The following is a 10,151-nucleotide window of genomic DNA, read 5'->3' as shown; positions in this document are numbered from 1 at the left end:
TTACATGTTTGCCGTAACTTATAATTAAAATGCTAAATGCAAATGTTACGCGGCAAATACGTCTAGGTTCAAGTAAATGTCGTAAATAAACCTTCACATGTCAAAGGAAAACTGTACCGAATACAAGGATACGAATTCGACGACTTTACCCGCTAAAAAGAAGCTTGCTGTTGTGACCGATAGTCTACAAGATGATCTGGTAATTTGTCAAGAAACCCAGTGAGCCCATTTAGCTCACATATGTTTTCCTGAGGTAATGAAAAAAAAAGCTTGAAGCAGTTGACAACTTTTAAAACGGACTTTTCTTCTTAGCCATAAAATCCATCTCGGCTTTTAGTTATGGGTCAGGAATATAACAACAGTTTTTGACAACCTTCTAGTGAGAGTTGCAAACAATTGAATTTTATGGCCTTAAGATTATTTTCAGTGGCTAAATTGAGAGCATTGAAGGAAAAATTTTGATTTCTTACATCAACGCTAACCCAACAACCTTCTATCTTTTGAAGTTAGTATATAAATATAATACAATTCCTTAGCTAACATGTAGGTTTTTGTTTAAGTTGAGACTTGAGGTAACTAATTTACAACAACTTTTGGCGGTTCCCACCGATCCTGTTTCCCAGTTAATCGATCCCTTCCATCACCAATGTCCCTGTTGGTAATATAATGCCTATTAACTGATCTTTAATTTTTGTTAGGGGTCTGCGAAAAGCTTCATTCGTTCAGGGAGGTTACTAAAAATTTTGGCTATTTTGTTTTCCGTTGTAGTGGTATAGCTATGATCGTACGATACTTATGCTGCTTTACGTCATGGCACATACACAGAACTTAAACCTATTTTTCAGCGTCACGTTGGTTACTTTATCGTTTAGCTCCGCTGACGTAAGATTGCAACACACTCTAATTTGTTCTCTTAGGCGAAAGCAACAGAGAAATGTTAGCTCCGTCGGTCCTGGCTTTCGCTCTACGCCCATAAGTTTGAGAAAGCAGCACTTTTCTTCTTTGATAATGTATTTTGATTAACTCTATAATGCTAGGTGACCGGATCTGGATCAGCTCCACACAGCTTTATGTCGCAATTTATAGTCAGATGTTTCAGTCATAGCCAACTAGAAGCCAGTGTTAAAAGAAAAGAAAACGATAACTGTTAACATTACCTTGGAGAATGTTGTCAGCGGCAGTCAGTTTTAGTGCATTTTCTGAATACGTCAGAAACACCCTGAGCCCCCAAGCAGTGTTGGCATATAAATAAATATATCGACTTGTGTCCCACTTGGCTTCAGTAGATGGGCTGCTAGCACAGTTTACTTCAGCCTTAAGTTGCCAGTTTTGCAAGGACTACAGACAACCCTTAATGCCTCGATCTTTTGAATTCACGTCCTTATTTGGGCGGCACACAAGAACCACCTGCTCTCTGGTTGACAAGCTTTACTTTTAAATGACAATTTTAGACAAATAAACTACTTCGTTGCGGTTTTCTTGATTATTTGGCAGATCTGACCATGTCTTCATTCGCATTGATCTAAATGTAGAGAAAAGTACGTTTCAACGCCTAACAGGATTCGCCACTTTTAATGCATTGCACTTGTATGCCTCAACTAAATGGAAAAACAATTTTAGTCTAAGAACTCGTGAAGATCCACAACATTCGAATAGCCGATTAAACGCATTTTAAAGGGATGCAACTGACACATTTTTACAAAATTAAACAACATATTTAAGCAACAGAGTGGGTTCCTCAGGGAATTTTTTTTCCTCCATTACAGTAACGAATTACATTCAGGCGGTCTATTTATTTTAGGTAGGAGGTTATCAATCTCTTGACGACTTTGTAAGCAAACACATCGATATGACTGCACGAGTGTCTAAAGTTGCCATAGCAACTATATGTGCATATCTTAGCCAGGTGTCGTCTTGTGTGTTAAGCGTCTTTCATCAATGGCGATTTCCCTTGATTTTGTAAACTGAGAACATTCCCTCTTTCACAGTTTAATCCGTCACGTGCATGAGCAAACTGGACTGCTTTATCACTATTGTCTTAAAGCCTATGGTTTCACAATCCCTTGTGACAAACGGCCGCACTTTTCCCTTAGTTTAGAAACTTAGCTGCGATGGGCATAGCCTCTCATCCGGCTATGATTTAACCTGGAACTAAATCGTAGTGTCGATCTGGATGGTTGACAGATAGTTCATTCAACATTCAATACTACTTGATTTTATGGGTGGGACTTTGCAGTTTCATTGCTCCGGTTTTATTAAAACTGATCTGGAAACCCCAACCAGCGGCCCGTTTCTCGAAGGTCCTCGCGATGGTAACTTAACAGGCCCGTAAAGCTGTTCTGTGAATTCATTCAAGGTAGGGGTTTACTGAAACGTTTTGAGAATTATACGATAAAACAAGCAGCCAAAGAAAAAAATGGACTGGTCAGGATGTCAGAGCTTGCTTCTCTATTGATTAACTTTTGATTTCAAAATATGGCTTCGGGCCCGTTAAGTTACGGGAACTTTCGAGAAACGGGCCCAAGGCAACATCCCCAACGTCTTAAACACTCGACCAATAGCTTGTTACAGGTTGATAATGATCTGCGGTGGCCTTCTAAGTTTCCGGCTCATTTCATCCCGACTCGCCTTTGATCCTGCAGGGATCCGGTTTGTTTCGATAAATTCTCTACCTCCGGTAATTGCCGTAACATTAGTTAACACAAGTTTTTAAGTATGAGGTCTTTCTAAGGGGTTCGTTGTATTCGTCGCTCCATGAATTTTTGATACCACATTGTTTGTCTCCACGACAGCGGCAGTGGAAACTTCGTTATTTTTCCTTAGGTAAAGTACCTGTCAAATAAAATATCATGAATGAATAAATGAAGGTTTCTATCTTTTAAAGAGAAATTCAAGGGAGAGAACCTATCCCAGTGACCCATGATACATTTTTAACTGCGAAGTTGTTTTTTTATTTCCAGCTTGGCAGCGCTCAGCAATGACCGATATCACATGTCGTTGCAGTTTCCGGCGTTCAAGCTTTATAATAAATGAAATCTGATTCCCCAATTTTGTTGTTTTGCGTTCTCATTGGTTAATTATAATTGAACTTTTGTTCTGATTGGTAATTGCAATCAGACTTTTGTTTTGATTTTTTCGACACTCAAATGAAAACTGATCTCTAAGGCGGACCAAATCAACGGTAACTGGATCATTTAATAATCAGTCTTGTTATCACTTAAGTTGACGTCTCGGAGGAGTGAAACCTACAAAAATTGTGATATGATTATAATTGAATTGTTTCCAACCTTCGGAACAAACAGCAGAGCAATTGTCGACGTGGTTGCCATGAACACGATAGACCTTTGAACTAATGTCTTAACGGGAGGGTAAACCACGAACTCGGCCACAATAGCCAGGCAAGAAAACATGAACACGTTATACACTGCTAAGCCAATGTTCTTGGAATCGTTAAGCAAAGGATAATGCACATTTCTTGTTTCCCAGGCCAAAAACACGCCGAAAATCAACAGAATTCCTTTCAGTGCGCACATTGAAATCAACCAGGTCATGTAGTAATAAGAGGTGCACTGGTGGATCACAAGCTGCTCCTGTAAGTCAGTGTCATCATCTGGGACCTTCATTAGGGAAAACAGAGGTCGTCTGGTAAGTGTTAAAAGATGAAAACAATTTTAATTTGGAGCTGTAGATATACCACTGACCCACAGTGAAGACGTTTCACGTCGATCAGCAATTGCGAGATCTCTAACTTGATTACTAATAAATGTTGTTCTGTAAACGCGAGACTTGTTTATCATAACGGTAATCTTGCAGTGTAAGCAAAAAAAAAATCAAAAAAAAAAACAGAGCCTGGCCGTTAACGTTTACCTTATCAACGATATTCTCGGTTTCCATGGTCATTGGGTCAATAGCTGTCCAAGTTGACAAAAAAATGAAGTCTACAAACAACGCAGCACATAGCCTTAACAGGAGACTCGTGCTACTTAGGTTTCCAAGCTGATGAGAAAAATAAACGGTATCCCGTTAAAAAATATTCAGTTAAACTTTGAGGGCGATGATGCACGATAACCTTGAAGCTCAAATTAATCACAACATCTAATGGAAGCGAAAGAAATAATGACAAGGAGCAATAAGGACCAGGAGCAATAAGAACCAGGAGCAATAAGGACCAGGAACAACAAGAACCAAGAGCAATAAGAACCAGGAGCCGTAAGGACCAGGAACAATAAGGACCAGGAGCAATAAGAACCGGGAGCAATAAGGACCAGGAGCAATAAGGACCAGGAGCAATAAGGACCACGAGCAATAAGGACCAGGAGCAATAAGCACCAGGAGCAATAAGGACCAGGAACAATAAGAACCAGGAGCAATAAGGACCAGGAACAAAAAGGACCAGGAGCAATAAGGACCAGGAGCAATAAGAACCAGAAGCAATAAGAACCAGGAGCAATAAGGACCAGGAGCAATAAGAACCAGGAGCAATAAGGATCAGGAGCAATAAGAACCAGGAGCAATAAGGACCAGGAGCAATAAGGACTAGGAGCAATAAGAACCAGGAGCAATAAGAACCAGGAGCAATAAGGATCAGGAGCAATAAGAACCAGGAGCAATAAGGACCAGGAGCAATAAGGACTAGGAGCAATAAGAACCAGGAGCAATAAGAACCAGGAGCAATAAGGATCAGGAGCAATAAGGACCAGGAGCAATAAGGACCAGGAGCAATAAGGACCAGGAGCAATAAGAACCAGGAGCAATAAGGACCAGGAGCAATAAGGACCAGGAGCAATAAGAACCAGGAGCAATAAGGACCAGGAGCAATAAGGACCAGGAGCAATAAGGACCAGGAGCAATAAGGACCAGGAACAAAAAGGACCAGGAGCAATAAGGACCAGGAACAATAAGGACCAGGAGCAATAAGGACCAGGAGCAATAAGGACCTCAGTTCTTCAAGACAAGACAGAACAGAAGACAGGCAAAAGCTTGCAAATCGACCCTTTATCAATGCAAGTCGTGATTGGTTAAGTTTTGCAAATGAGTACTTGAGAGAATAACGCGAATTTTCTAAACCAATCCCCGACGTGCTAACGCAAAACAAAGGCAATCCTGGGTCACCTTTCGACAACTATTTGAAAATTGTCTCGACTGGTGACACAGCTACTACAATGATGATGAGCTAGCTGTGTTGTCCTGTAGCTATTTCCTCACCTCTTTTCTCATCTGGTTGTTTGTAAATATCTTGTAAACTCTCCAGGTTTTGACGAAAATTCCACCAAATGCCAAGGTGAAACCGATAGAGAGCAGCCAGATTTTAGTCTAAGAGTTTAAAACGAGTAATCTTAGTGTTGCTTTGAAAAAATATTTTTGATCTTAGTTTTTCACCCAATAACTCCCATCATTGTGTGCGCTTGACCCACTCACTTGTAGCATCGATGTTTGGAACTTTTAAACCTTCGTTTTTGTTTAAGGTACTTTCACCACTTTTGCTTTACATAACCTTAGTACTCTTTAATAGGATACGTTATGACAAGTGATTTGTGCACTTGATTAAAATTGCTGATGAAATTAATTCTTCCTTAAGTCTTTTGTGTTCAGTACTGAACTGTATCATAAATTTTCGAGTTCCGAAAAACTGAGCAGGTTCCAAAGCATACTTACATAACAGAGTGAAATATCGTGCTCTGCATGATGCGAGTTAGCGTAAGCTGATAAAAACATTCCGATGTAAGACAGCAGGCATCCAATGACGGTGATATTGTTCAACTTTGGAGATGACATTTTAATAAACCTAGGTACATGAATAAAAGTATAATTAGGAAAACGAAGTTTGAAGCAATTTTAAAACGATTATGTAAAATGCCGTAAAAGTATCTTCGATTTTGAAATTATTCTTAAAATTCGCACCTCAGCAATATCCAGTCGTTGTAAAACTTTTAAAGAACACATTCAAGCAGCTTGCTCACTGCTGGAATATGCTTGCAAGTACACAGAAGGAAATTCTGTGCAAAGGGGAGATTCGCTTAAGTAAATCAGAGATAAGGAGAAAATAATTATATTTTACGCCATTTTTTAAAATTATTGCCAGTTGTTGCTTGTTTTTCGATAGTTTTAAAAGGGAAAGACAGGATGAAAGAGGCATTTCACTTAAACCCAAAAAGAGTAATCACAAACTGCATATATCACAGTAGCTGCGCTTGTTTCGGGTAATCATGCACGGAAGGCTTCCCATTTTGTTGTGAAAATATTCTTGATTTTATGGTTTATTTTATTTACAAATTTTCATTGTCAGTTGCTGCAACAATAAAGGACCTCTGTTTCTCCTTTAAGATGATTTCATCATTTCATCATTTTCATCGATTTCATCGATTTAAACGAGTTCCCTAGCTTTGAGAAAGCACTGGTACCTTTTGAAAATGCCGGTGAATGTTTGTTACTTACTGATGCTTTCGATATGTGACGTTAAAAAGTAAGCTAAAGAAACAGAGCAGTACTCCAATAAAAGCCAACAGGAAGAACATCAAAGTTAAGGTGAAACTTTCTTTATACAGCTTTTGACTGACTCTGACACCGTCCAGTGGAACTTGCCCCTCTGTAAGAAAAATTGAAAGAAACTTTTTCAAAGTGAAGTTTATAAATGTTCTGAGCAGTCATTCGACAATTGCTATTCAACAAAATAATAATGAGAAACTGAAATATTTGAAATAATTGTAACTTGTCAAGTGAACGGTCGTTTCTTAGTTTAAACCAAAAAGTCGATCTCAAGTCAACTGAACAGGGGTGTTGTTTTGTGTACGTGGAAAACAAAAGGCAGATCCTTCAGTGTTTTGTCCTTAACTTCAATCCACCATAAGTGACTTTGATCTACACTGTTCTTGAAGGAATTAAAATTTCGATTAAAATTACTGTCGACCAAGTTCAAATTTTCACCCAAATACTCGATCCCTGAATTGCACTTCATTGCACTGCACTCCTTTTACCACCAGATAGTAATTCTTTCACTTATAATTAGATCACCATGTATGGTAGTTGCATGAAGAGATGTCGGTAGAAACCCCATGATCTCATACAAATTTTCCATACTATCAGAATCAATCTTAATCAATCTTACCTTCCCACCTAAAGTTATCCTTATATTGACTTAGATTCCTACCGAGGGAATTCACCGTGGCTACAAGTTTCCTTTCACCACCTGAAGTAAAAAAGAAATGCTTCGATCTGGAAAATAGAGTAACTGGTGGAAACATTAGCCATCATACTGGTGCAACTGTAATGCAAAGCAGTGCTACTGTAATGCATTGACCACAATCCTAGTGCAACTGTAATACAATGCAGTGCAACTGTGTTGACCGCAGTACTAATGCAACTATAATGCAATGCAGTGTTACTGTACTGCATTGACCGCAATCCTAATGCACCTGTAATGTAATGCAGTGCAACTGTAACGCGTTGACTGCAATCCTATTGCAAGGATTTGTAAATCGCGTTCACGCGTGTACTTTTAAGCTGTTTCTTCATATTTTTCTTTTGCCAGGAAAATGAAAAAACAATCACTCCTTATTTTATTGGTAACTGTCAGGGCAATTAATGACAATTTCTTCTGGAAGACAATTTCGTTTAGTTTTAATTCCTGCTTTACTTAATTATAGCGAACATTTACGAATATACTCTGATTTTTCACTTACGTTTATTTTGAAAAATTTCTACAAGAGTGTCTCTGTTTCCATTTTCGTCAAACTTCACGCGACCCTGAAATAATTGTAGAATCGGGTTAATTTAATCGTTACAGATGTAGTATCGGTTTAAAAACAAGGGCAGTTGTGAGAGAAATATTTGTTTTAGACCGGATTTGCTACTAACAATGATATGACATTTGCCAGTGGAGAGAGAACCTGCGTTCAAACTGCGTTTTCTGCAGCCTGTACGCATTTCCAAGAAATTTGGGACCAGGGAGTGAGATAACCGATTCGGAAGTTTTTTTTTCCTAATCCTTTTTGACACTCTATACCATTCTTCCTACTTTTCGAAGTAAAAAGAAGTGTGTCGAGTCACTTAAAACTATTTTGTTTTGTTGTTTTTACCTTTTACTTCTCGTGCATTCGACAAGTTTAGAAGAAAATTAAAAAGAAAAAAAAAAACCTGCCATAAACAAGAACTGCTTTACATACTGACATTCCCCAGAGGTCTGTGCGGGAGAGCATATCCGTCATGATCTCAGCCACTTCTTTATCGCCATATTCGATGGTTTCCAGTGTTTTATTTTTCTTTCGTAACAGAGGTATGGACTTGTTCAACATAACAGCGATGCTCCATGCTGCATCATATGTGAAGCTAGCGTACATGTGATAGGTGTAGCTGAGGCGCTTTCGTCTCTCATCATACTCAGCTTCTAATTGCTGTGCAGTCTGAAAAAGGAAGGTAAAGAAAAGGAAAGCGATTTTTATACACACTTTGTAAAAGCTTAGGTAATAACCTGGTCTTGAGCAGGGATTGGAATTAATTTCTCTCAAACCGAAACCTAACACATTAACCACAACATCAACTTGTCTCCCAAAAGCCTTCTAAACTTTTCCTTTTACTCCCCACGGTGTTTTAAATCGCTTTAATCTTATAAACAAATGAAATTTCTTTAGCGCATAAAAGGGAATTAAGGCTCATTAGGCCATCATATATTCAACTCTCTATTAACCTTACAAAATAAAAATTGAGGTCATTTATGGACCAGCCTTATCAGGTTCTGCAAGATTCTTGCGATCATCCACCCCCTTGGCAGTCAAGTTATTTTCCCTTTTCTCCTCTGTGGCACAAACACACTGGTCCCCTCCACCCCCCCTGTCCTCCCTGAAGACCATGTGATCACCCCGGCGATAAATAATGACTGGTTCTTTACCCTATTCGATATCGTGGGTCGTGCTGATTTACTTAGTTGAAGCGGAAAAGTTTCAATCAGATTAGCAGCAGCGTCTAATAGTTGTTCTTCCTTACAATCCATGCCCACTTCTGTTGTTTTTGTCCACCAGTCTTCCAAGTACCATCCAACTATTATCCAAACATACTTCTTTCCAAACAGTCTATCTTTGTAAGCCTGTCGGGAATAAAGATTATGGCAAAGTATTAGTGAGCGGCGTTCAGTGCTTCCTGTCGTACTGTGTATTTTCAATGAAAAACCCAGATTACCAGCTACATATAATTATTAGTCTGATAGAGGACTATCCGCCACAGAGCATAAAGAACGACACCTTTTTTAGCTGTAGTTAAAGGAGGTAAGTTTCTAAAGAAACTGTGGGGGTAGGTATGCGGGGAGCATGGCAAGATAATTTGGCTGAGTTGATAATGTACAGTGACCACCGTAGGGAGTGTCTAAGGAAACTGTGGGGGTAGGTATGCGGGGAGCATGGCAAGATAATTTGGCTGAGTTGATAATGTACAGTGACCACCGTAGGGAGTGTCTAAGGAAACTGTGGGGGTAGGTACGCGGGGAGCATGGCAAGATAATTTGGCTGAGTTGATAATGTACAGTGACCACCGTAGGGAGTGTCTAAGGAAACTGTGGGGGTAGGTACGCGGGGAGCATGGCAAGATAATTTGACTGAGTTGATAATGTACAGTGACCACCGTAGGGAGGGTCTAAAGTTGACGTTTCGAGCGTTAACTCATGGTTGAAATGAAATAATGGTGATGGAAGCCAATTTCCTTTATCGACTAGGTCGATAAATCCAACACTTATTGGCTACAACTCTTCAATATACTTACAGCACACATAGCTTTTCTGAACATGTCTTCGTACAATAGCCCAATGATAATCCTTGCATCTTTCACCTTTTTGAAATAAAGAATTTTTGAGAAACTTCAGTTAGATACACAAATATTATCTGGTGAGCAAAATGCCAACTGGTACTTTTGCACGCAATGTTAAAGGCTCCGTTACAAGCCACATTCGAACTTCAATTTCAAGCTTATAAAAAAGCGTTTTATTTCTTCTGTTACAGCAACAAGATCTGGTAATCCGGGAAAACACAATAAATGCATACTGAACTCAGCGCTATGAACTTGGAATGGTGCGTATCTAACCTTAATTAAGTACTTGACCGATGAAGATGGGTCATATTTGAAGCTTTCTGTTGCAACGATGGAGATGTTGGACTTGTTTAACTTTG

The 10,151-nt window shown here is 39.2% G+C and overlaps 1 pseudogene across 1 annotated transcript; it reads right to left on the bottom strand.

Moving 5' to 3' along the window:
• Positions 1-1,411: 1,411 nt before the first annotated feature.
• LOC148725860 (gamma-aminobutyric acid type B receptor subunit 2-like) lies at positions 1,412-10,149 on the bottom strand (annotated as a pseudogene). Its single transcript, XR_015990330.1, has 12 exons — positions 10,066-10,149; positions 9,748-9,813; positions 8,885-9,079; positions 8,163-8,399; positions 7,680-7,743; positions 7,106-7,186; positions 6,436-6,586; positions 5,656-5,785; positions 5,206-5,313; positions 3,868-3,996; positions 3,288-3,617; positions 1,412-2,832 (listed from the first exon to the last, which is right to left on the bottom strand). The product of XR_015990330.1 is annotated as a gamma-aminobutyric acid type B receptor subunit 2-like (transcript).
• Between the last annotated feature and the right edge of the window lie 2 nt (positions 10,150-10,151).

This window comes from Stylophora pistillata, chromosome 8 (genome assembly GCF_964205215.1).
Source record: "Stylophora pistillata chromosome 8, jaStyPist1.2, whole genome shotgun sequence".
Taxonomy (NCBI): domain Eukaryota; kingdom Metazoa; phylum Cnidaria; class Anthozoa; order Scleractinia; family Pocilloporidae; genus Stylophora; species Stylophora pistillata.
The sequence above is the reverse complement of the archived record's forward strand: the minus strand, read 5'-3'. Positions and strand labels throughout refer to the sequence as shown.